Genomic DNA, 27,698 nt, shown 5'->3' with positions numbered 1-27,698 from the left:
ACAATAAAACACGACTTCTGCATAGCAACTTTTCGAGATTGCATACAGATGAAATAATGCTTCTCCGAAAGCACATCTCAGCACAAAATAAACAATTATTTTCCATTACTAGAAAGCAATAAACGCATTAAGTATACATTTGTAGTATATTTGTACAAAAGCAAATAGCCACAAATATCAAGCACAAAAGGACATTTCACTTCCAAATGAGTTATGTAAGATAGAGCTGTAAATATACTCGTGGAGGGAGTTCAAGCAATTCAATACACACAGTCTGCTGTGTACTGTGAACAGAAGTTACTGTTTTCCTGTTTTTTGTGAACCACTGGCTGCTGTCAGCAAGTGTCGTCCTCTTCACTCTTCACATAAATCAAGCAGAACATCAAATGCTTCACAATTGGAATTACTATCAGAACTGAAGACATATTTATGGAATGTGCCATCCAAGGACACAGCAACAACAGGTGTACGTGATCCGAAGCCACAGATACAAGCACATTAAGTGGATATTGTGAACTTGGCAAGTGCCCGCTGCGATTCTACTTAGTTACCAAGGAAGCCCATTTTGGAGAAAGTTGAGCGCAACTTGAGTTGGGAGTCCGTAAAGATAAATACGTGGATCGTTCCTTTGCCTCTCGAACAACACAAATTCAGAATCACGACTAAAGTTGATACAATACAGGGTTGCTGGATCAGAACCACGCCGCAGTTCCACTGCGAGAGTTCGACGAACAGTGTCCCACCTGCGAATGAGTGTGCCTTTCTCTGATGCCGTGGCAGTTAATAGGTCTTGCTGATTACGTGCCAAGCATGCTAATGCACGACGGTGTGCACTGACTGTAACAGGTGCACTTGAGGTCCCTGCTTCGGTACTTGATAGATCCACCTGTTAGACAGTGCGAAGTTTGTGTCCTGGGAAGATGAGTAGATGTTGTTCACTGGTAGCCATAGGACCCATCCCTCATATTCCACGTTAATTGTCATTGGATTACAGAGTGAGTATGAGGCGACCAGGTTGCGGGAAGGTGAATCCATGCATTTGATTACAAGTAGCAACTGACATGCTGTCTCTCCGCAAATGAACAGCAAGTACCCTCGCAGGAAGTGTGAGTTCCATAATGAACTTGTTGGAAGCATCGTCATAAACAAGAACGGTGTTCTCGGCAAAGTTCAGTCGTGGATCCCAAGCGACAATAGCTAACAGGTTTGTCCGATGTAACATTTCACAGGAACACACACTCCCGACAAGATAAAAATCTAAGTGGTTTTTTTCTACTAATGGCTCTACATTGTAAAGACGCAATCATGTTTCCATAAAACAGTGGAAACATCCTTGATCTTGATTTAATCACAAACTTATGACTCCTACTCCAGCTGCCAACACATCAGAAAATATTAGTTTCTAAACACAAATGAAGGCTCAAGTTCTCCACGTTCGAGCTTTATCGTAGTGCTATGGCAAAAACGCTTTGCGAAAGGACAACAAATTGTTACCATGTGCAGAACAATGGCAGGAACACCACGCAGTAAACACTATTAATGAAATTTCACAGCCAAGATATTTTATCCGAAACTTTCAGTGAAAGACATCAACAAGTCGGGTATATTAACAAAACAAAGCATTTGTTCAACCAGAAGAATAACATCAATAGGAAGTGATTGCTGTTTAAACTACTACTACTACTTTGCCATGATGACACGCAATGAACGACACACACACACACACACACACAAACACACACACACACACACACACACACACACACTCTCTAAACGATCACGGCCACGGAGGCACCCACGATAGCGGCTCTCGGGATTGCAAGTGGCGATACGTAGCAACGCTCAGCCCAGTGTGTCCCGCCACAGCAGTGTCAGACGCGGTCTCCATCATACGTATACGGACAAATGAACGTGCCTGCGCTGTTAGGACACTAACCAGACTTGTTGGCTGAACCACTCTCCCAGGCAAAATCTAGCTGTGCTCAAAGCCTGTTGACTACTGGTATGTGCCTCGATAAGAAGTGGACAGATGTCGCATCTATCTCGCTGTCAGTTGCAGCCGTGGATGATGCTTATCGTAGTTTTATGCAAGCGTCAGTCGAGACAAGTCGCATAACAGGAGCAACAAAAATGCGTACTTCCGGTACCGGGAATGGAACCCGAGCCTCCAGCGTGAGAGCCAGGCATCCCAGCCATTCTACCACTGCGGATAACGTGGCAAGCGCCCCTACATGGAACGTAGCAAGCAGCCACCCACCCAGTGACTGACGACCCGACAAGTGTAAGTGTGAGATCAAACTGCGCCAGTGAATCCTGTCGTTGCACCACACGCTGTTGAACAACATTTCGCGAAAGAGACACTCCTGCCTTGTTCCACTGTTTCATTTGCGGGTAATGTGTGCTACTGTCTTCGAAACATAAAACATTATATATTTGGCAGAGGTGGGATTGGAACCCACGCCTCCGAAGAGACTGGTACCTGAAATCGGCGCCTTACACCGCGTTTTTTATGCTTTCAGTGTCAGGGAAGTGTCGGCAAAGATGGCAGGGGTCAATAATTCTGAGGCCTGGCCTCAATGCCGCCCTCCCCCCCCCCCCTACCTGTTGCCCAGTGTTATTTATTTGTTACTTAATTGTTCTTTTTTGTTATTTATTGCCTATCTTGGCTAGGCTTCATAATTAGAACAAGCGTAATTGAAACGCTTTTTGAGTATAATCACAAAATAAATAAATTTCATCCCTTAATAAATGTGAAAAATAAATTTCAATACTTCCTTAACTTGTTGCTGCATTAATATGTGGTTAAAATTGAAAGATGAACTGATTCATCTAGCTTCTTTGCTTATTCCTTTCTTGTTACATTGTAATTTTGTTACTTTAATTCGCTATGAAAGCGGTGCTGAGAGACAATAAAAGCAGGTTAAAAGCTGTGAGCTGTTTGGGGAAGTTAACCTTGCGTTACTGAGCAACTGTTTCACCAGGTATCCAGTCTAGCCTACCAAATTCCCAACCAGACTAACATTATTTATAATCTTTTAATCGTCATGCGACAACCGATGATATATATATATATATATATATATATATATATATATATATATATATATATATATATATAAGAACTTAAATGAAAAGAAATAAATCAGTTTATATTTGGAAATTTATTTTAACATTGATCATTAAAATTTCAGTATATTAAACTTGAGTCATAACTAAGCTGATGCCTTATTTAGGACTGTAAAAACGAGAGTTTGTAATCTTACGGAACACATCAAATAGGGAGCCAAGATTGGGAGACTACATACAACACTGCATTCATAAAATAACACACAAAGAAACGTTGAAACATATGCAAGAGGAAATTAACCACAACCAACCGATTCAATTTTCACCCAAAGAAGTTACGTTCGTAGCGCAATCCTGTCCGTCATGTAATAACCACACACAGGTATACTAAATTCATACTCTCTGTGAAATCTTCCCAAAAAGAATAGCTGAGGGCTACTTTGATGCTTTCACCACATGCTTCACGTGGTCAACTTGGTTTACACAAAGAGTGTAACTCCACAATAATTTTGATAATTAAAATAAATTACATCGAAACGCAATTTACTAAATAAAAACCTCGAACTGGTTACTATCGTCGTACTATTAACCTGATGGGTCAAACAATTGCATAAGCACGTGGTACTGGTCTCGCAAAGTACACCCCACGTGGGTTGAACATAAACAAAAGTTGCTATATTGAAAAATATTGTCAAGACGAGACGTTATAATCACACAAGCATTCGCATTTAAGATGATCTTTTCAGGAAAGCCAATTGGTCTCTTAACCATTTCCAGTTCTGCATATGCCCAGCACACGTGACTCTGTGTACTGTCGTGTCAGAGTTACTGATCAACACGTGGTTCCACTTTACTCACAAAGTAGTGACAAAGCAACTACCGGAATATATTCTGAACTTCACACGCGAATTACACTGCGTTGCAATTTAAGATAACATTAGATATTTTAGAGCTAAACCTGAAATAAAGGTGATTAAATTTTCAGTTGGGCCGAACTTAAGAAATCCATTGTCCTACGGACTTAGCAGACACGCGCTTAGCCGGAGATCTTACCACTTCAGACGCTCGCCGCGGACAGACTGACCTGGTCTCCTACCTGAGGGGTGCCTCACATATACAAACGGAAGTGACCAGAGGCAGCTTCCTATACCAACATGGCAAGTACGGACAGGACCATACTAAGCATAAAAACCTCTCTGCTTTTAGAAAGCGTAGCTACCTGTTCCGACGTTGGTCCTACTGTTCTCTAGCAGACAGGCTTGTCTGCTACCATCCAGCATGCAACTAGAAATACATTTGCTCATTCATCCTCTCACACAGAAGGGAAGGGGGATGACAGTATCTTATCATATACAGTATATAAAAGAAAGCGGATGTAGGTTCCGTATGAGACTGTGTGACATGAATTACATATAAACTGAGTTTTAAAGTGTAGTAGTGTGACAGATCGTTCTTGTTTGTGTAAAAGTAACACGTTTCACTACTCAGTCTCCTCCCAGATAGTCAAACACCACAGTAAATTTAGAAGAGGAATTTATGCCGTAAATGACAACAGATTTAAGAAATTAACATGAAAGGAATCCAACAGACCTTTCAACATGAATAACAGGCGTCTGTTTACTCTTGATGCTTAGCCGACGCCCAGTCGTTTAATTTTGAGCATGTTGCCATGTCTCTTTATGGCCTGGAGACTTTATTATTCATTTTTCATATACATTTGTAAATGAATTATGTTGTCGGTCTCTAAGTCATTAATAATATAGCTAACGTATTTTCCATTAACCAATGAACTGAATTTAGTTGCAGGGAAATGCTGTATCTGTGGCCTGAGAAGTATCAGGCCCTGAAAATTGTCTATGGATGATATTTTCAGGAAAGCCAATTGGTCTCTTAACCATTTCCAGTTCTGCATATGCCCAGCACACGTGACTCTGTGTACTGTCGTGTCAAGGAGATTACATCTGAGATGGTTAGTTTCGCTAATACCGATTGTCAGAGCTCGTTGGTGCTAACTATATTGTTGACTGATTTGTACCAAGCTGTTTTTGCATCGGATGATAGACTACCCAGGTTAATATTCTTCCATATAGTTACCCCGTCGAAATTCTGATGTTTTCCCTATATTTAATTCTTCCCCTCGTTTTTCTTTCTGAACACAGAATGGCTCGGGCTGTTAACTGCCGCGAATTACTTATTTCGCTGTTGATATCACTCGGGTCGATGAAGTATGTTCGTAAATGACGGCTATTGATTTTTTGCACGTCGACTGGCACGTGGGGTCTTCCAGGTCTAAGAATTTCAAATGACATCGTAGTAATGTCTGTAGCATTGTCGTTGATAAGACTAGTGGTCCTAATGAGTAAAAGAGCAGAGGCCTTGTTCTTGATGTCAGTTAATCCCAGTCCTCCATTTCTGGGATTTAGGGTAGCTGCTCTCTCGTCCACTCCGAACTCTTCACCTCTTCATAGGTAGGTAGTGACGGTTGACATCTTTCCAGCGATCATGTTGGGGAATGCGAACAGTTCAGCCGAATAATAAGCCTTTGATGGAAAGCAGTCATTGATTTAAACTTCGGTGCAGGTTTCCTCTGGTGGCTCCTTGAATGTGTCCCGATGTAGTTTTCCAATTAATGGCCGCTATTTTTATTGGACACGTAGTCAGTCGTCCCAAGTCATTTGCACTGAGTGATTGGTGTTGTCCAGGTGACGGAAATGTGTTGAAAACCTCGCAGGTTTAGAAGTTGTGAGGTGCCGGGGCTAGCAGTGTATTTAACACTAAATTCTTCTAGAATCTTCATATGGAAATGATGCTCTAAGCCACCTCCCCCCCCCCCCTTTCTAACTCCGACGTTTGCTGTTGCACATGGATTAAGAAAAACGCGAACTGACTGTAGTTGACCCTGCAAGTGGAGTAGAAGAGTTTGGCACCTGCAGTAATTTAATTTGATAGAAATTAATTTGATACAGGGAAGTTTCATTAATGTAGTGAGAAATGAAAGGGTTGTTCTACCGATCAACAGAATGAAAGTTCTGTCCAAAATAACAGTTTGATTTATTATGACTAAACTCAAAATAATAAACAACACACATCAAACATTTACAGTACGTCAAATTGGATACTCAAATAAAAGCTGTGAAGGTCATGTTGTCCATGAACTAGCTTGTGACATTCATGATAGTGGTATGTGGAGCCAATTCCTTGTAACTCAAATCTTAAGAGAAACACCCAGCCAACCCAACATTAATTGCTGCTGCAGTAGTGAGAACTCAATGAACACCCAAGACAGAACCACATTAGAAAAGACGAACAGGCGTGCTCTGCTGAGCTCTGATTATCACATAGCAAAATTCCCTAATCTGCCAGTGCTGCGGACATACATTACCAAGCTGTCAACTGCAAGGACACTATCTGGTGTACCGGAGGCGATGGCTGGTTTCTTCGACATCCCATCGTGGTGATGATGATGTCGCGAGTATAGCTCGAAACAAATTATCCTGGTCTGGTTGTTCGACACTAAAGACTTCCTAGCAACAGAAATGCGCCTCCGAGGGAGACGAAGAAGTCTCGCTACACAATCACTGAGGTTACAGTGATTGATTTTAACAAGCAAAGTCACACAGTAATTCCGATACAGCCAACTAACTTTAGCCAAAACTGCTCAAGACAGAAAACATAGGCCGCTTGTACGCAGAACGCTCAATTGCCAACTGTACTCGGAAAGTTACGCTGAAGTTGAAACTTCAGCAACTTCGTCAAACAGTTACAAGTAAATGAAAGTATATTAGACAGCCAACGGAAGGCAGGCTGTCCAGAGCAGCGAGAGCTCAGTCTTGTAACCTACTCCGACCGAAAGATGAGAGCCGACTCTCTCAAGAGCACCCGTTCAAGCCGAACACAGAACATTCCCACTCCGACGACAGTGGCCGTGGTTAAAACGTGTCAATCAGAAACTCGAAAAACCGGCGGAAAATTCCACTCCATTGCTGAAGCAGTACTATTCCACCAATGGAGATACTTGGCGCCAATTTCTGTGCCGTTTTTGCTACGTCTGGGAGCTATCCCCTGAGCAAGCTAAGCACAGTTATGATTTTGCAGAAAACGCGGGAATTTGCCCGCCAAGACTGCCTGGGAACACAAGTCATTCCCACGCCTTGCTGGAAGCCCGCCAGAAAGTGTTTTCACTAAGTTTCTGCGAAGTAACGGAATCTCTAGCCCCAGCAGCTCCTTCAGGCCCCTGTGGGTGTGTCGCGCCCCGCTCTTATGACAATGTCGGCGTTTGGAAAGCATCCACTAGACTCCCTCACACCCGTCGGCATAACCCTTTAAAGATCAGCGGTACCCGCCTGTCACCGGACTACCCAGGTGACGAGAGACGCTGCGTGGGAAGTCCGCGTGTGAAGTAATAGCAACTTCATACCACGTGCAATTAGCGAGGAAAATATTCGTATCTTCTGAGTTTTCAAGACTAGCCTTGTAATGACAATACTCACAAGGGAACCTCCCCATCGCACCCCCCTCAGATTTAGTTTTAAGTTGGCACAGTGGATAGGCCTTCAAAAACTGAACACAGATCAATCGAGAAAACAGGAAGAAGTTGTGTGGAACTATGAAAAAATAAGCAAAATATGCAAACTGAGTAGTCCATGTGAAAGATATGCAATATCAAGTAGAATATGAGCGCAGGAGCGCCGTGGTCCCGTGGTTAGCGTGAGCAGCTGTGGAACGAGAGGTCCTCGGTTCCAGTCTTCCCTCGAGTGAGAAGTTGAATTTTTTATTGTCAGTTTATGCGACAAACTCTTATGTTTTCATCACTTTTTTTGGGAGTGATTATCACATCCACAAGAAAACCTAAATTGGGCAAGGTAGAAGAATCTTCTTACCCATTCGCCAAGTGTACAAGTTCGGTGGGTCGACAACATATTCCTGTCATGTGACGCACATGCTGTGACCAGTGTCTTATAGAATATATCAGACGTGTTTTCCTGTGGAGGAATCGGTTGACCTATGACCTTGCGATCAAATGTTTCCGGTTCCCATTGGAGAGGCACGTCCTTTTGTCTACTAATCGCACGGTTTTGCGGTGCGGTCGCAAAACACCCACTAAATTCATTACAGTGAACGAAGACGTCAATGAACGAACGGACAGATCAAAACTTTGCGAAAATAAAGTAAAATTTTTACTCGAGGGAAGAATTGAACCAAGAACCTCTCGTTCAACAACTGTGCACGCTAACCACGGGACCACGGCGCTGCTTCTTACTAATTACCCTTGATCTTGCCTATGTTGTGCATGGACTACTCAGTTTGTATATTTTGCTTATTTTTTTATAGTTCCACACAACTTCTTCCTGTTTCCTTGATTGATCTGTGTTCAGTTTTTGAAGGCCTATCCACTGTGCCAACTTATAACTAAATCTGAGGGGGGTGCGATGGGGAGATTCCCTTGTCAGCCATACTTCCTCAAATCGAATTACTCAGAGTAAGATGTAAATATGAGAGGGGGCAAGTCACTGTGTGCATCTAGAGGCAATCCAGCTCTCAGTCTGCTCTTACTGTCACTGGTTTTAGCTCCCGACACACTCCTGTACTTTTCAATGAGCAGTTCTAATTTGGAAATGTCATCAGTGTTCCGTATGACAACACCTACATCAGCGTAGGCATTGATGACTGTCTTGTGACCTGCTAATGCTATTCCTGTTAGATTGGCGTGAAGTGTGCGGAGTAGCGGCTCTAAGGAAAACACAAATAAAAGCATGGAAAGCGGGCTTCCTTGAGCAACGCCACGTCGTATCTGGATCTGCGTAGTTCGCTAGCAGTTGACAGCCACACTTACGCTGATGCCCGTAACGACGTTCGTAACCACACTGAGGGCTCATTCGTCAAAGCCTATTTTCCTCATAGTTGCAAGAAGGAATCTGTGATCCATCCGAGAAAAGCTTTGTGAAAATCGATAAAACAGAGGACACATTTGTTGTTCGTCACGGAGGCTAAGGCAATTAAATCCCTGTATTCCGCTATTCTTTTGAAAACAGTTCTCCCAGGAACACAAGACTGATGTTGACTATGTTTTTGGCCAAAAGCGAAAGTCTGTTGATAAACAGTTCAGCTAATATTTTATAGTCGGAGTTAAGCAATGGTTCAAATGGTTCAAATGGCTCTGAGCACTATGGGACTTCACATCTGTGGTCATCAGTCCCCTAGAACTTAGAACTACTTAAACCTAACTAACCTAAGGACATCACACACATCCATGCCCGAGGCAGGATTCGAACCAGCGACCGTAGCAGGTTAAGCAATGATATAGGGCGAAAGTTGTGTAGATTTCGCTTCGATGAAGTCTTCGGAATTAGAAAGATAGTACATTCTATCATAGAGCAGGCAGAGGTTTGCCTTGGATCATGTCGTTTGCCATTTGAGTAAACATTGCTCCAATGAGTGACCAGTATTGTATATACAACTCAACGGACAATCCATCCGGCCCCGGCGACTTTTTTAAAGGAGAATTGCGGAGGGTTTCGTGGTTATCCTCTTCAGTAAAATCAGTAAGAAGTTCATTTTCTTCTTCTGACAACTGTGGGGCTTTGCCGCCGAGAAAGTGTTTGAAAGATTTTTCGCATAACCGCCTGTCAGAATATAGATCGTGGTAATAACCATAAACCTTGTTGACGATCTCGTTCTGAGATGTAATGGTCAGACCGGTCGGAGTTTGGAGCTCATCAATGAAGGTTCGTCTCCTACGTTTTGCGTGTCTCAATGAGTGATACAAGGAAGCAGTTTCGTCCTCTGATAATGTCTTGGCCTTTGACTTTGTTTAGTCGTTCCACCTGTTGTTTAATGCGGAAGTAGTTTGGCCTTTTTTGTTTTTTTTGTTTTTTTAATGTCTTCCAGACGAATGCCGGAAGTGTTCGCCTGTTAATACAAGTTCCACAACATGGCATAATAAAATTCTATGGTGTTCTTGAGTTATCTGGAGCGTTGAAGATTGTATTGAATTAAATTGCTCCTCATTTTGGGTTTGGCTTTGTTGCACCACCAGTCCGTCAGTCACGTGGCGATCTGCTGAGCGCAAGCACATGTCCCACGTTTCTTTCACAATGTCTGCTAACTCATTGTCCTGCAGCAAAGATACGTTCAGGTTCCACTGACTTTTGAAAGGACGAGTTGGTTGTGCCGTTAAATTGATTGAAGCCAGCATACCACAATGGTCGGAAAATATACAGGAATGGTCTCGACTTCAATTAAGGATCTTTCCATACCTCCTGACACTTAAATCCTGTCATTCCTGCTACAAGACTGTGGAGCTACGTACGTGAATTCAACAACAGTGGGATATTTCCCAAGCATCACAGAGTTTTAAATTGGTGACTAACCGCTTCAATTCGTTGCAGCAATTAAAATGGGGAGTCTGATCTTTCTTATTTAGGACACAGTTAAAATCACCTCCAGTTAAAAGTTGTAGTGGGTTTTTCCGTAACATACAAATTATTTCTTCTTCAAAAAACTTTGCCCTTTACAGTCCGTTGGAGGTCCCTGACGGGGCATACAGAATAAGAAGAGTAACGTTGAAAACTTTAATTTCTATTGCTCTGCCCGAGTCTAGTGAGTTGCAGGTTACAGGGATCCCTTCACGGACTAAAATATCTGCCCCCCCCCCCCCTATTTGTTTCTAGTGAGATATCGAGTACTTCTACATAGCCTGCAACTTTAAAGTCAAACATTGCGACTTCTTGCAGCAAATCAATGTTAGTTCCTGATCCATAAAGGAAATCCTTTAGAGCGGCAATCTTCGCTTGACATAATACTGTTAATGTTTGTAGTTTGTGTATGCCTGGCACATGTAGCTTCCATGCGAAAATATGGCAAATACGAAATCTACTTCTAAGGAAAGTAATAATTGCTCCTGGAAATAATAAAATGAAAAAACTATATAGAAACATTTATCGACGTATTCGGCAAATCATTAATGCTGTTTTCACCGAAAGTTTGCAAGAATATGTCGGCACTTACCAGTAGTATTTCATGAGTTTGACTAGGCTGGCTCAGTCAGGTAGCGGATTCTTAACAGGGTCAGATTCAACGTTACAGTGGGGTTTTGCACTATAAAGTTTGAGGATTTTCTCGTGGGACACTTCAGTAATTCCCCCCAGGGGGTCCACAACTCTTTCGTGGATACGTGCGTAGCGAGCACGGGACCCCGAGCTAATGTGGCCCTCCTTCCTTTCCGGGCTGCATACCTTCCCTTTCCGCATCCCTCCCCGTCCCCAATCTTCGCCACCCCCCTCACCTCTGGCTCTTTCCTTCCCTTTCTCCCCCTCTGGGACTATGGTTTGTGCCTACGTCCGGAGACGGACGCTCGAAACTGTTACAAATTCCTTGCTTTCTACACTTGCATGTCTTCGTCCTACCTCTGTCCTTCTCTTTTCCTTCCCTCTTCTCTTTGCCATTTTCTCCGCTGCGGCGTTTGAGACCCCTCTTCTTTCCTTTCCCTTTCTCCTTTTTCCTCCCTGTGCGTGTCTGAAGGCCGGCCCACGCACTTCCATGCGTAGCCGGTGACGGGGTAACGCGTAATTACCCACCCCGGGTAGACAGGTAGGACACGTACGTACCCCCTGGTAACGGCCAGGCCCAGGGAGGGGTGATTACCCGAGCTGATACCTTCCGAAAGTGCCGATTGGTCCCTCCGTCCGTTTGTCGGGAGGTGTGACCTGAGGTGTGAACAATCACCTAAGGAGGGAGGGCCCTCAGTGAGGGCCCCCACAAGGGAGGAGCGCGCCATCGGAGACGCCGGTAATCATGGGGATTCTTCCGCAATGGTTTCCTCACCTTCCACTATGTCTGCTCACAAGTGTAAGTTCACTGAGTCTCAACCACAGTCAGTTCTTCCATCGTTGCCACAGTTCCTTGTTGTTTCTCGGTCTGACGAAGGTCACGACTTCTCCACGGTCAACTCTTTCATTATTCAGAAAGGTGTCGACGCAATTGCAGGTCCTGTAAAGTCTTGTTCCAGATTACGGAATGGCACCGTGTTGTTAGAAACAGTCAGTGCCCTCCAGGCACAAAAATTGCTGCGTACCTCACTACTACACACTTTCCCTGTCCGGGTGACACCGCACCGTACTTTAAATTCCTCGCGTGGAGTCGTTTATACACGCCCCCTCGATGGATTGTCTGACGAAGAAATTCAGCACTACCTGTCTGACCAGGGCGTAACGGCTGTTCATAGTTGTGAAAAGGGTTGACACGAACAATATTCCAACCCGCACGGTCTTCTTGACATTTGACAAAGTTCAACTCCCATCGAAAATCAAAGCAGGCTATGAGATAATTTCCGTTCGCCCTTACGTCCCAAACCCTACGCGTTGATATCGGTGTCAGCGGTTCAATCACACCAGCCAGTCCTGTTCCAATCCGGCCAAATGTTACGTGTGGCAAGGATGTCCATGAGGGTGCTTGTCCACCTCCATCCCCTCGCTGCATCAACTGTATGGGTGACCACGCTGCTTCCTCTCGAGATTGCCCCGTTTTTATGGACGAAAAGCTCATCCAGGAAATTACAGTGAAGGGAAAGGTGTCGACCTTCGCTGCTCGAAAATTATTCACCAGTCGACAGCCCACCGTGCCTGACAGGAAAATACAGCACTGTCCTTGCTTCTCCTTGGCCAACAAAGGCGGCGGCCACGAAGACTTGCGACCTCTCCCTTAGTGCCACGGTCGTCAGATGGGCCAGCGCAAAGATCGCCCGTTCAACCTCACCACTTTCGCCTGCCCACTCTATGGCTCACCCTTCGTCGGGTTCTGCTAAATCTCGAGCCCAAAAGTCAGACACCAAGACTTAGAAAAAAGAGCATACTCGTGAAGAGTTTTTACGTACCGCAACTTCCAAACCATCGTTTCCTCCTTCATCTAAACATGATAATTCCAAGAAGGCTACAAAGAAACCCAGTTCCTCTCCTCCTCCGCCAAGGCGTGTCCAATCTACAGCACCACCTGGCGGAAATCGCCCTCGGCCGTTTTCTGTGTCGCCGAGGCGCACTGCTGGCGGCCGATCAACTGGACGATCGCTGGTGGCAGGAGCTGCTCCTGAACAACATACGGATCAGGATCTTCTGCCTTCGGCTGAATGCCATTCCATGCTGTCGGTCGCAAGCTCTGAGCAGTCGTTGAGTTGACAGCACCCTTGGTCAAAATCCTCCATTTTCTGTTCACCCTATGTCCATTATCCACTGGAATATCCGCGGTATTCGAGCCAATCGGGATGAATTGTCGATCCTCTTACGTTCCTACTCACCGGTAATCTTCTGTCTTCAGGAAACAAAGCTGCGTCCCCATGACCGCTTTGTTCTCCCTCCTTTTCAGTCCGTGCAATATGATCTGCCCTCTGTTGAAGGCACTCCAGCCCATGGAGGACTCACGATTCTTTTCCATGATACTCTCCATTATCACCCAATCCACATAAGCACTTCCTTCCAAGCTGTCGCCGTCCGTCTTTCCCTTTCCGGATACACGTTCTCTCTTTGTACTGTATACATTCCATCGTCCACACCAATGGCACGAGCTGATCTCCTTCATCTTCTTGGTCAGCTTCCACCTCCCCCCCCCCCCCTATTTGCTTCCCATGTGTCCTTAGACTGCAGCCCCAACTGCCATATATGCGCCCGCGACGCTGGAAGTTTGCCCAAGCTGATTAGACACTTTTTTCGTCTCTAGCGACATTCGATGACCGTCCCTTTCCCAGCGTCGACGATGAGGTCACACATATTACCGACGTTATTCTTGCAGCTGCGGAACATTCAATACCACGCATCTCCGAATTGCCCCGGCGCCCCCTAGTTCCTTGGTGGAACGAGGCATGCTGTGACGCAATACGTGAGCGGCGACGTGCTCTTCGCGTTTTCCGCCACCATCCTACTTTGGCCAACTGTATCCGCTATAAGCAGTTCCGTGCGCGATGCCGTCGTGTCATCCGCGATAGCAAGAAGCCAAGCTGGAAATTCTTTATTAGCTCATTTAACACCTTCACTCCCTCCTCGGAAGTTTGGAGTCGGCTTCGACGGTTCTCAGGCGCGCCTAGTTTCTCCCCGGTCTCTGGGCTCACTGTCGCGCATGATACATAGTGGACCCCGTCGCAATTTCAAACTCAATGGGTCAGCACTTTGCTGAGATTTCGAGCTCTTCAAATTACCCGCCAGCGTTTCTCCCGAAGAAACGTGCAGCGGAAGTGCAACTTCTTGCTTTCTTCTCTCAAAATCGCGAAAGCTGTAATACTGTTTTCTCCATGCGGGAACTCCAACATGCACTCTCTTCTTCTCGCTTCTCCGCCCGAGGACCGGATGGTATCCGCATCCAAATGTTGCTGCATTTATCAACCCACAGTCTGCGTTACCTCCTTCGCCTTTATAATCGAATTTGGACCGACAATACTTTTCCCAGACGATGGCCGGAAGCTATCGTCGTTCCTGTTCCGAAACCTGGAAAGGACAAACATCTCCCCTCTAGCTATCGCCCCATTTCTCTCACGAGTAGTGTATGTAAGGTTTTGGAGCGTATGGTGAATTACCGTTTAGCTTGGTGGCTGGAATCACGCAGTCTTTTAACACCTGCCCAATGCGGATTCCGAAAGCATCGCTCTGCAGTTGACCATCTTGTTTCGCTTTCCACTTATATCATGAACAATTTTCTCCGGAAACGCCAAACAGTAGCAATATTTTTTCATCTGGAGAGAGCATACGATACCGGTTGGAGGACAGGCATCCTCCGCACACTGTTCTCTTGGGGCTTTCGAGGTCGGCTGCCCCTTTTTCTTCGCGAATTTATGGCAGAGCGCACATTTAGCGTGCGGGTGAACACTACTCTGTCCCGTACTTTCTCCCAAGAAAACGGGGTACCCCAGGGCTCCGTGCTAAGTGTTGTACTGTTTGCCATTGCCATAAATCCAATTATGGATTGACTCCTTCCTGATGTCTCGGGCTCCCTCTTTGTGGACGATTTTGCGATCTACTACAGCTCTCAACGGACCAGCCTTCTTGAACGACGTCTTCAAGGATGTCTCGATCGCCTCCACTCTTGGAGCATCGAAACCGGTTTCCGTTTTTCTTCCAGTAAGACCGTTTGTGTTAATTTTTGGCGACGTAAGGAGTTTCTTCCGCCCTCCTCACATCTAGGTCCTGTCAACCTTCCGTTTTCGGACGTCGCTAAATTCTTTGGTCTTATGTTTGACAGAAAACTGGTCCTCCCACGTTTCCTATCTTTCGGCTCGGTGTCTGCGATCCCTCAACACCCTCCGTGTCCTGAATGGTACCTCCTGGGGAGCGGACCGAGTGGTCCTTCTCCGCCTCTATCGCGCCTTAGTGCGCTCGAAATTGGACTATGGAAGCATAGTCTACTCCTCTGCTCGGCCGTCTATTCTTCGGCGTCTCGACTCTATCCACCACCGTGGATTACGTTTAGTGTCTGGAACTTTACACCAGCCCTGTGGAAAGCCTTTATGCTGAGACTGCTGAACCTCCGCTGTCCAATCGGCGAGCAGTCCTTCTGAGTCGTTACGCTAGCCATCTGTCTTCCATGCCTGCTAATCCAGCCCATGACAATTTTTTTCCACGCCTCCTTGGATGTAGGGTATGCAGGCCGCCCTTCCTCCCTACTACCACCGGGAGTCGCTTCCGTCAACTGCTCCATTCTCTTTCCCTTTGCTTTCCTAAAACATGGGGGATGTAGTGGACAACTTGGGGTACAACACCGCCTTGACTCCGTCCCCGGATCTGCCTGCTCCGTGACCTTTGTCAATTTCCCAAGGATGGTACCCCTTCACTTGTTTATCGTCGGGCATTTGCTGCTCTATGTGCACAAATGACGGAAGCCACATTTGTTTACACTGATGGCTCGAAAACATCGTTAGGTGTAGGGAGTGCCTATATTGTTCGCGACACCCCAAATCGATTTCGGGTTCCCGACCAGTGTTCGGTTTATACTGTGGAGCTATACGCTGTTCTCCAGGCTGTCCACTACATCCGCCGCCATCAGCGGATGCAGTATGTTATCTGTTCAGATTCTCTCAGCTCTCTCCTCAGTCTCCAAGCTCTCTACCCTGTCCACCCTCTGGTCCACCGGAATTAGGACAGTCTGCGCTTGGTCCACCTGGGGGGCGTCTCGGTGGCGTTCCTCTGGCTCCCAGGACACGTTGGTATCAGTGGAAATGAGGCGGCCGATATAGCGGCCAAGGCTGCAGTCTCTCTTCTTCGCCCAGCTATTCAATCGATTCCCTTCGCCGATCTACGTAGCGTTTTATGTCGTGTTGTTCTTTTATGGCACGCACATTGGTCGACACTTCCGCATAATAAATTGCGGGACGTGAAAGCTCTTCCTTGTGCTTGGACCTCTTCCTTGTGCTTGGACCTCTTCCTTGTGCTTGGACCTCTTCCTTGTGCTTGGACCTCTTCCTTGTGCTTGGACCTCTTCCTTGTGCTTGGACCTCTTCCTTGTGCTTGGACCTCTTCCTTGTGCTTGGACCTCTTCCTTGTGCTTGGACCTCTTCCTTGTGCTTGGACCTCTTCCTTGTGCTTGGACCTCTTCCTTGTGCTTGGACCTCTTCCTTGTGCTTGGACCTCTTCCTTGTGCTTGGACCTCTTCCTTGTGCTTGGACCTCTTCCTTGTGCTTGGACCTCTTCCTTGTGCTTGGACCTCTTCCTTGTGCTTGGACCTCTTCCTTGTGCTTGGACCTCTTCCTCCCGAACGCGTCCTCAGGAGGAGGTAATTTTAACTAGACTCCGGATAGGGCACTGTCTTTTTAGCCATAGACATCTTTTAAGCGGCGATCCTCCCACACTCTGTCCCCACTGCTCTCAGCTGTGGACGGTAAGACACCTTTTAATTGAGTGCCCCTATTTTACTCCGTTACGCGCCCGTCTACAGCTGTCTCCTGATATATCGTCCAATATAGCAGATGACACGCGCTCGGCCGATCGCGTTCTCGAGTTTATTAGTGCCAGTGAGATGACGTCAGTCATTTGAAGCTTTTTTTGGGGACAACCAACCCCTTTCTGTAGTGGATTTTTAAGCCTTCCTTCTGCTTTTCGTTTCTCCAATTTTTTGAGTTTCGTTCCCATTGCTGCTGGTTTCCATTTTCGGTTTTTACTGTCTCCTAAGTCACGGACCGGGCGCTAATGACCATAGCAGTTTTGCGCCCTAAAACAAAAAAAAAAGAACCACGCCCCTCTCCTTGTTCTTTGTGGGTTGAAAACTGAGCACGCTTCAGTATGTTTACGAGCATTGCCTTCCTTGTTATTATTTGGAGGCACTCCCGCCGTTGCCATCGACACCGCGTCTTCACTAGACACGCTCGGTTCAAATGGTTCAAATGGCTCTGAGCACTATTGGACTCAACAGCTGAGGTCATTAGTCCCCTGGAACTTAGAACTAGTTAAACCTAACTAACCTAAGGACATCACAAACATCCACGCCCGAAGCAGGATTCGAACCTGCGACCTTAGCGGTCTTGCGCTTCCAAACTGCAGCGCCTTTAACCGCACGGCCACTTCGGCCGGCGACAAGCTCGGCATAAACACATCAAGATGCTGGTCGTGTCGTGGGTCGGCTCGTTGGATTCCTCACTCGGGGCCGACATCAAGACAGCTGGAGACTTGGGATTCGAGGGCCACCTGCATGTTGTTCTGCGTGACGTCAGCGGCTGCCATCACATCTGACGTGTCACCTACTGCTTCTACAGTAACTGCTGCTGCAGTCGGTTTTGAGACTTCGGTTTCAGGCACGTTCGGCAATGAATCTTGACGAACGCCCTGTCCCGAAGCAATGTCGTGATCAGTACTATCAGTACTACTCCCCTGGTACGTCGGCCGTCGTTTGTGGGGTAAAAGGGTGCACGTCCATTAAGGTGGTCGGCTTATGCGATTCAGGGTTAGCATTTTACGAAGGAAAATCTACACCCGGCAACGTATCACCCTGCGGCAAAACATCAGCTGTAGGTGGTCCTCATACAGCTGTTACTTCTGGCTCCTTCACGAGATCAGCTAAGGTCAATTTCCTGCGCTGCTACAAGGTATTTTTTAAGACGAAAACACGCTGAGGACAATTCGTGCGAACGTGACCACTTTCATTACAGATAAAACAAGTTGCCGTCTGACCAGTGAAGTCACATGTGCTCGGTACCCACAAACACTGAGATACGGGGCGATATTCTGTTGGATATGCATTTGCACCGACCGGACGCCGCTAAAACACTGTAATCTGTCCTGGCTTGACCACCGTTCGTTACGGACATACTTAACATCTCCGTAACAACTCAGAACCTCTCTAATAAGTTTTCGAACTCAGGGGGCAGATAAGACAGGCACATTGACGTATTCAATATCTTCATTCGAAATAACTGTACTTACCGACGCGTCGCGGTGACGGAACTCAGCTTTTTCTCTATGTTTCAGCAAAATTTTGTCCAGCACGACCTGGTTATACAACTTTATGAAAAAACAGTATAGTTCAGTATCGTAGTATGCGGTGTGCACTTGATAGGAAGTGATGCCGATAAAATCGACGTTCCAGTCGTGAATCTCTATCGAGCTCGGTTGCACATTTCTGGTAGATTTATCAAACTCGGAACACAGGGTACATTTTCGCGGAGGTACTCTAGACGCCATCATGGCGAGAAAGCGGTCGAAACGGCTCATAAAAAACCACAAAGCAATATAACAAGATACAAAGACATGACACTCAAGGACGGCACAAAACACAATATAAACAATCGCACTTACGAGCTTGCAAACGCGCAGCGGAGCGGAAGTATACACGTCGACGTCTGAAGCAGGAATAACCTCTCGGCCAAGCTACCCACACTGCTTCAACCACCAGTGTTTTTACCTCCTGTAGAAACAGTCCACGCCTCAGCTTCCTCCTCTGCTGCGACTGGCTGCTCACCCATCGCATCTTAAACAACTGCCCTTTTCGACTACAGAATAACCTCTCACGAAACTATCTACTCTCTGGGCCGGCGGCATTACATGTTAATAATAGAATGGCAGTGCAAACTGTGGCCTGTCGCACATGAGTGAAAACTGAAGAGAACATTGTGATTTTGAACACAGGTGCGATATCGTCATTACAGCGGCAACAAGGCAAAACTTTCAAAATTGCCGTGACCAGAATTCGAACATGGGTTACTGCGGCCGCAACGCAATGTCCTAACCACTAGAGATCACGGCCACGGAGGCACCCACGATAGCGGCTCTAGGGACTGCAAGTGGCCATACGCAGCAACGCTCAGCCCACTGTGTCCCGCCACAGCAGTGTCAGACGCGGTCTCCATCATACGTATACGGACAAATGAACGTGCCTGCACTCTTGAGACACTAACCAGACTTGTTCGCTGAACCACCTCCCTGGCAATATCTAGCTGTGCTCCAAGCCTGCTGGCTATAGGTATGTGCCTCGAAAAGAAGTGGACAGATTTCGCATCTCTCTGGCTGTCAGTTGTAGTCGTGTATCATACTTCACATATATGTCTGTCATAAGAGGAGCATCTAAAATGCGCACCCCTGGCCCCCCGCGCGCGAGTCAGGCATCCCAGCCGCCAGACCACAGCAGATAACGAGGCGAGCGCCCCCATATGGAAAGCAGCCAGCCAGCCAGCCACCCACCCACCCATCCACCCACCCACTGACTGACGAGCCGAGAAGTGTAATATTTCGTGGGGACGAACGCAAGAGATAATGAGACCAAACTGCACCAATGAATCCCGTGGTTGCACCACACAACGTTCTACAATAATTCACGAAAGAGACGCTCGCGCCATGCTGCGCCGTTTCCTTTGCGGGTAATGAGTGCCTCTGTCTTCGAAACAAAAATCATAATACATTTGGCAGCGGTGGGATTCGAACCCACGCCTCCGAAGAGACTGGAGCCTTAAACCAGCGCCTTAGACCGTTTTTTTTTTGAGCAAAAAATAATGTATTAAGAGATACATCACAACAAATTACATACAATTTGCGAAGAAAATGTAAGCTTGTAACAATACAATATTAAAATAATACTTGGCATTTATTCTTTGTATAAATTATGTATGTAATACATGTACTTATTAATTTGAGAGTCAGATTTCTAAAAATTAAAATAATTGCAAGTGCACCAACATTCTTCAGTTAAGATTGTCCCACAAAAAAAGAAAAAAAAAATTAAAAGCTGTAGTACAATCTGTGCAAAGCTCTGCGGTAATACTATCAACCAGACTTTGGTTTATCAGTTATGAAATATTAATGAAATTCTTTAGCAGAGACCAATGTAACAAACTATATTTGAATACTGGAATTTCTTGTGAGAAAGTTCACTACATTAACTTCATGTTTATTACTGGGAGCAATAGTTAACAAAACACTTTTAAAAATAGAAAACATAACAGGTGTATAAGAAAAAATTAGTTTATCTGGAGACGACTCCTAAATATGAGTAGGACACCTCAAACTTTTTCTCGGTGGAGAAAGTGCCCATTGTCAAAGCAATAAAGGTAAGTCATACTTAAATAATATTGTTTTAAACACTTACTAATGATGAATCCCAATATACAGTGAAACATTCTGCTGTGAAAGTTTCTAGGATTAAATTTTCCAAAATAGTACTCTCCACTATTTTCCACATTGCAGTATTTCCCAGGATTTTAGTAATATAATTCGGTAGGAACGACTGACTCGTGTAAAAATGAACAACCAACACATATCTAGCCCCCGGCAGTCCTGTATACTATTTTATGCCTAAGAGTGCGGAGTGAATGTTGAAGTGTAAGTAATTTTAAAACCCAAAACATTCTATAAGAACTCTTACCAAGTTAGTGAAAAAATACACAAGTCATTTTTACTCACAAAATTGGTGTGTAGGAATTAGTAGTTACTTCCTGTGAGACAGGTCTTGCACTGAAACGGAATGTTTAGAAAACTCATACACACCTATATGTTACTCATAAAGTCTCTTATTTTAACTGATTTTTGGAAGTCAATGTACGAGGGTCGGTCAAAAAGTAATGCCTCCCATTTTTTTTCTACTTAAAGAAATTAAGTTAAGTGAAAAATTTGAATTTGGCGCCATTCCTCAAACCTTCTTCTGCAATCCACTGCAGTAGTAACTTTCTGTGTCAACAGGTGGCAGCACAGCAGAAGTTTGTAAGATGGCCGACATCGATGTTCGTTTGAGACAGCGTTGTGTGATTGAATTCTTGAATGCAGAAGGTGAAACGCCCATACGCATTCATGAAAGACTGAAGAAGGTGTATGGTGTTGTGACAGTGGATGTCAGCACTGTTAGACGATGGGTTCGTCGTTGTAAGGAAGCTGAAGGGCAAACACCGTTGACTGACGAAAAGCGGAGCGGCAGGCCGGTGAGTGCAGTGACTCCACACAACATTCAGCAAGTTGATGACATCATTCGTGGTGACCGTCGGGTGACTGCAGATGAAGTGTGTCGCATTATTTCTCTTAGTAAAGGCAGTGTGATCACGATTATTAAACAATTGGGGTACTCAAAAGTTTGTGCACGGTGGGTTCCAAGAATGTTAACCGATCAGAATAAAGAGGCAAGGAAAACAATAGCCTCCCAACACTTGCAGCGCTTCCGTTTGGAGGGAGATGAGTTTCTGAAAAAAATTGTGACCGGGGACGAAACATGGGTGCATTTTTTTGAACCCGAATCAAAGAGGCAGTCAATGGAGTGGCGTCACACAAGCTCGCCGAGGAAGAAAAAATTCAAAACTGTGCGATCGGCAGGGAAAGTTATGGCAACAGTTTTCTGGGATACAGAGGGTGTGATTCTGGTTGATTTTTTGGAGCAGGGATGCACAATAAATTCTGTTCAATACGTCACAACACTCAAAAAACTTAAAGCACGTCTTCAGCGAGTTCGCCCAACAAAATCAATGGCAGATGTTCTTCTTTTGCATGACAATGCAAGACCACACACCAGTCGTCACACCTCTGACGAGATTGTCAAAATTGGATGGGACGTTTTGCCTCATCCCCCATACAGCCCTGACCTGGCACCATCAGACTTCCATCTGCTCGGGCCACTAAAAGAAGCTCATCGTGGGATTCATTTTGAAGATGAGGAGGCCGTCAAAACATCCGTGCGTCAATGGCTTAGGAAGCAGAGCTGTGATTTTTACCGTGCTGGGATACATGCCCTTGTTCAAAGATGGACCAAAACTGTAGAGATGGGCGGAGATTACATTGAAAAATGACAAAATGATCCTCAATGTTGTGGTTTTCAACCTATGTAATTGCATTTAAATTTCCTGACAATTAAACGTAGAAAAAAAAATAGGAGGCATTACTTTTTGACTGACCCTCGTATTTCCTGATACTGTTATTGTTAAATTTTAATACCATACAGTTATAAAGCATACAGTGAATTGACAGATATCTTCTAAACAACAGGTTTAAACAGCAATGATATCCAGGTTAACATGCCACCAATGCAGTCAGATAATTCCCTAAAAACAATGCAGACACCTCTGTAATTTCTTTGGTTTCGTTTGAAGTAGCTAGTAGTGATCTTAATTCCAGTATTTTTTCCCCCTCCTGCAGTTAACAAGCGAATTCAATGTACTTAATATTATGTAATTTTTTCCCTGCAAATTATTAAGTTTGGAAGTATCAGAACAAACAAGCTGGGACATTCATCGTGTCGCAAAATCTAGGCCTCACTTAGTGAGGAGTAGTTGTCCTTGCCGCCAAGGTGAAGCACTGGCCTAGTGAAGACGACAGCGTCCAGACCTGTTTTGGGTTTTGCTTTCTCGTGTTCCTGTTCATTTTCCTTCTTCTTGGGTGCCTCCTCACTGATGAACAGTTGCTTGGAGCTGAGCTCGGAGGCTCCTGTAGAAGCTGTACACCACCAGAATGAGAGATCCATTGACAATCCATTGTTGGCTTGTTGATGCCTCAGCTGCATCTGGAGTCCTTCAAACAGTTCTATGTTCTTGTTTGGCTGTCACTTTCTTCACTTACTTTGCTCTGTTTCCATTGCTGGTAATTTTTTCACTCTTCTTTTGTTGACTTGTTGATGGTTCAACTGAATCTGAAGTCCCTGAAAATCTTCTTTTTCTTGTTTGGCCACCACTTGCTGTGTTTAGTTTGCTCTGTCTGCACTGCTGATAATTCTTTCATTATCTTGCATGATGTCCAACTCCCGGTCAGTGGACAAAGTAACATCTGTAGACGGTGACAAATCCGGTTCCTGCACTGCGGCCAGCTCGTTGCCTTCAGGGCTTCCCAGTGTATTGGGGGGGGGGGGGGGGGGGAGAGGGGGAGAGGGAGAGAAAGCGAAAGCACAGGAAACTAGTGGTGAGTGTCATTAGAGTCGTGGTGGGAAAGAACCTTACATGCATGGCATTTTAACGCAGCTGCACTCATCCCTTTCCATTCATTGAACTTTCGATAAATCCTTTTAGTTGCCATTTTTTTTCAAGGTATTCATATATGCCAGCCAATGTGTCTCACCAAACTCCTTTAGAGCATTACGTAATTCAACAGAATTACGTAAGACTGTGCTGTCACTTACGACACTTTATATAAATGTTTAGCATACCTGTAGTCAGAACATTCGAACTGTGAAGAAACTGACGAGGATGTAGATGCCCCAGAAGACATTTCTGGTCTGCTTCCCTTTGTACAATGTGGCAAGTGGTCCATTATTCCGAGAACTGCGCCGTCAGCAAACAGCAGTGAGGTACAGAACCAGGACGCTCCGCTCGCAAAACACAGACAACCGCCTTTGTACCTGTCTCCCTCGTCTCCATTTCTTTATCATCTACACACAACTCTGCGTGTAGTTGTCAAATAAAAGAAAAGATCGGCACCAGGCAGCCGAAATGGAACTCCCGTCCAAAATACGCCACGCGCCCGTTTCACCGTAAACTCTGATACTGCTGCTTACACTCCCAAGGCAACGGATAGCCTCACGCCACATGCCCGAACTGAGGCACTCAACGCAACGAGTGTTAATGGGATACCATCGTGTGCATAGGCCACATGTATCAACCGTAGCGCAATCAGACAGCTCGGCCACGCTACCCACGTTACCCACACTGCTTCAACCGCCAGTGTTTTTACCTCCTGTAGAAACAGTCCACGCCTCTGCTTCCTCCTCTGCTGCGACTGGCTGCTCACCCATCGCATCTTACACAACTGCACTTTTCCACTACAGATTAACCTCTCACGCAACTGTCCACTCTCCGGGCCAGTGGCATTATCTGTCAGTAATGTAATGGAATGGCAGTGCAAACTGCCCCGGGAGTAGACAACATTCCATTAGAACTACAGATGGCCTTGGGAGAGCCAGTCATGACAAAACATCAACTATCTGGTGAGCAAGATGTATGAGACAGGCGAAATACCCAGACTACAAGAAGAATATAATAATTCCAATCCCAAAGAAAGCAGGTGTTGACAGATGTGAAAATTACCGAACTATCAGTTTAATAAGTCACAGCTGCAAAATACTAAAGCGAATTCTTTACAGACGAATGGAAAAACTGGTAGAAGCGGACCTCGGGGAAGATCAGTTTGGATTCCGTAGAAATGTTGGAACACGTGAGGCAATACTAACCTTACGACTTATCTTAGAAGAAAGATTAAGAAAAGGCAAACCTACGTTTCTAGCATTTGTACAGAAACCAGATGGCAGTTATAAGAGTCAAGGGGCATGAAAGGGAAGCAGTGGTTGGGAAAGGAGTGAGACAGGGTTGTAGCCTCTCCCCAATGTTATTAAATCTGTATATTGAGCAAGCAGTAAAGGAAACAAAAGAAAAATTCGGAGTATGTATTAAAATTCATGGAGAAGAAGTAAAATCTTAGAGGTTCGCCGATGACATTGTAATTCTGTCAGACAGCAAAGGACTTGGAAGAGCAGTTGAACGGAATGGACAGTGTCTTGATAGGAGAATATAAGATGAACATCAACAAAAGCAAAACGAGGATAATGGAATGTAGTCAAATTAAATCGGGTGATGCTGAGGGAATTAGATTAGGAAATGAGACAATTAAAGTAGTAAAGGAGTTTTGCTATTTAGGGAGTAAAATAACTGATGATGGTCGAAGTAGAGAGGATATAAAATGTAGACTGGCAATGGCAAGGAAATCGTTTCTGAAGAAGAGAAATTTGTTAACATGGAGTATAGATTTAAGTGTCAGGAAGTCGTTTCTGAAAGCATTTGTATGGAGTGTAGCCATGTATGGAAGTGAAACATGGACGATAACCAGTTTGGACAAGAAGAGAATAGAAGCTTTCGAAATGTGGTGCTACAGAAGAATGCTGAAGATAAGGTGGGTAGATGACGTAACTAATGAGGAGGTATTGAATAGGATTGGGGAGAAGAGAAGTTTGTGGCACAACTTGACTAGAAGAACGGATCGGTTGGTAGGACATGTTTTGAGGCATCAAGGGATCACAAATTTAGCATTGGAGGGTAGCGTGGAAGGTAAAAATCGTAGAGGGAGACCAAGAAATGAATACACTAAGCAGATTCAGAAGGATGTAGGTTGCAGTAGGTACTGGGAGATGAAGAAGCTTGCACAGGATAGAGTAGCATGGAGAGCTGCATCAAACCAGTCTCGGGACTGAAGACCACAACAACAACAACAACATCATACTTAACATATATTTCAATTGCGTCGGGCGAGATATTAGCTTTGTCTCGATCTGTTCACTTCATGGACGGGACAGTGAAACTATGTATAAAGAATTCATCAAAATCAAGAGTAATTCAAACTCGGGTTGAATACATGTGACAGAGCAGCATTCAAAAAATTGGATCAAGTCTCATGAGAAGTTGCACGGACGCGTTCGGTATTATGTTCACTCCAAAGGTGGTAAGTAAGGAAGTCTAGTTCGTCAGTCAATCAGAGAGAAAACATGGAATGAATGGTGTGTCCAATAATTCAAATCGTGGCGTTGCGTTTGGTTACAGGGTAAGCCTTACACTGCGGCACCATGGCGTCCGTCGCGGTCACATGATGCGTAGCCAACTGTTAATCAAGCGTATCACATCACGTGCAGTGTCCAAGACAACGCTGAATCTGGGGCACACAAAGCGATGTTCAAGAGTGTCCTCTTCAGCGCACATAGCACAAGCACTGGACCAAATAAGATGGATGGACTGTAATTTTGAGTTTGTTGAAATAGTATGGTTCACTAATTTGTACCACGTAGCACGTACTTCCGCCGGGACGACCTTAGATGCAATGATTTTCCACACGGTATTCCAGTCGTACTGCGGTAGCCGTCGTTACCACTTATTCTTCGATGGGTTCCCGCGAAGAGCTCTTATGATATCACTGACTTAGCGTCCACGGACATCGCTACTAACAACGTAACTACCGTAAAGGTAGAAGTGGCGCACATGATTTAACGTATAAGGAATATCAGGAACAAGAACTAAGCAATCATTGAATGTGGTCGATATTTGGCAAACAGAACCGCCGTCACACTGAGAGGCCCTTTTTCAACCACCGCAGTAGTCCGTCGAAAGAAAAACGCCGCACATTTGGCGTGGGGGGTCAACCAGACCCAGCCCCCCCCCCCCCCTCCGTCACGCTCAGAGTGCTAGTTTCCATGGACATTTTAAAAATATTGCCTTTCCACAACAGCCAATAGACGGCGTGTTTGATGGTACGTTAAAGTTTTTTTGGCAGTGGCAGAATCTGGGCCAAGTACCACGCTTTGGCAAGTAAGCAAGTATTTATGAGGAACACTTTTTCGCCAAGCGCCAGGTTCCTGACAGCGTGGATTTTCGCCAGCGCACGAATCTGATTAAGCGTCGTGCGCCAGTTTGGCGCTGCCATCCTTTGGTGGTAGTCAGTCAGGACAATGCCGAGAACTTGGTACTGATGTTTAATACAATACCAGTCACGGTGGACAGCGCGCATGCGCGGCGTGAGTGGGAGTAGAGACGTCTTATGAGTACTAACGACCACCCCAGTCGTTCCCTCAAACTCTTTCAGAACACTGTACAGCCTATCGATGTCGCCCTCCTGTTCAATAAACACCCCAAAGTCAATAGCATAGGCTTTGCAGATCAGGCGATAGTCACCCACTCCGATGCCCCGACATTCACGGCAAATGGAAAGGAAGGAGAGTGCCCAAAGCTATGGCACAGCGGCCCATCTACAGAGGGCAGCCTTGACGAACAGAACGCCCTATTCGGATCGTATCGCTGAGGCGGCCATTAACGCTGACGCGTGACGTGGCAACGTGCAAAAAATTTTGCATCAGTCGTGTAAATTTCAGCCCGAAACCCATTCTGATCATGACTTTCTGTAGGTAAAAATGACGTATTTGATCAAATGCATTTTTAAAATCTACCAATAAAATCCCAGCAGTCCGCACCCTGGCGCTCTTGACATAGCCGACGCAGTCTCTATATGGCAAAACAGCATCGAAGATATTTCTATCTGTTATTGTACACGTATGATTTTCACTGAGAACTTTCGGTATGATTTGCTTCATCCTAATTGCGACACACCGTGCCACAATTTTGTAATCAGAGTTTAACAAAGTTATAGGTCTGACGTTGTCAATGCTTGGAACGAGGGCGATACAGCCCTCTTCAAATTCTGCCGGTATAGCGATGCAGTTTTGAATGTCGTTCG

The 27,698-nt window shown here is 45.3% G+C and overlaps 1 pseudogene; it reads right to left on the bottom strand.

Annotated features, from left to right (window-relative positions):
- Positions 1 to 354: 354 nt before the first annotated feature.
- LOC126252247 (WD repeat domain phosphoinositide-interacting protein 4-like) lies at positions 355 to 23,001 on the bottom strand (annotated as a pseudogene).
- Between the last annotated feature and the right edge of the window lie 4,697 nt (positions 23,002 to 27,698).

Source organism: Schistocerca nitens, chromosome 4 (genome assembly GCF_023898315.1).
Source record: "Schistocerca nitens isolate TAMUIC-IGC-003100 chromosome 4, iqSchNite1.1, whole genome shotgun sequence".
NCBI lineage: Eukaryota > Metazoa > Arthropoda > Insecta > Orthoptera > Acrididae > Schistocerca > Schistocerca nitens.
The sequence above is the reverse complement of the archived record's forward strand: the minus strand, read 5'-3'. Positions and strand labels throughout refer to the sequence as shown.